This window comes from Zalophus californianus, chromosome 12, assembly GCF_009762305.2.
Source record: "Zalophus californianus isolate mZalCal1 chromosome 12, mZalCal1.pri.v2, whole genome shotgun sequence".
NCBI lineage: Eukaryota > Metazoa > Chordata > Mammalia > Carnivora > Otariidae > Zalophus > Zalophus californianus.
In genome coordinates this window covers 35,322,346-35,322,937 of record NC_045606.1, presented here as the reverse complement: position 1 = coordinate 35,322,937, position 592 = coordinate 35,322,346, and positions in this window count along the sequence as shown.

Genomic DNA, 592 nt, shown 5'->3' with positions numbered 1-592 from the left:
AATTAAGAGTCTCTTATGGTTTGTCTCCCTCTCTGATTTCCTCGTTTTATTTTTGCCTCCCTTCCCCTATGCTCCTCTGTTTTGTTTCTGAAATTCCACATATGAGTGAGATCATATGATAGTTGTCTTTCTCTGATTGACTTATTTCACTTAGCATAATACTCTCTAGGACCATCCACATTGTTGGAAATGGCAAGATTTTATTTTTTGTTGACTGAGTAATACTCGTGTGTGTGTGTGTGTGTGTGTGTGTGTGTGTACGTATACATACCACATCTTTATCCATTCATCTGTCGATGGACATCTGGACTCTCCATAGTTTGGTTATTGTGGACTTTGCTGCTATAAACATTGGGGTGCCAGGTGCCCCTTTGGATCACTACATTTGTATATTTGGGGTAAATGCCTAGTAGTACAATTGCTGAGTTGTCAGGTAGCTCTATTTTCAACTTTTTGAGGAACCTCCCTACTGTTTTCCAGAGTGACTGCCCATCAGCTTGCATTCCCACCAGCAGTGTAGGAGGGTTCCCCTTTTCTTCCTCTGCTGGTAGCCTTAACAGTCTTCTTTCTAATAAGGTATGGGAAGAAAATT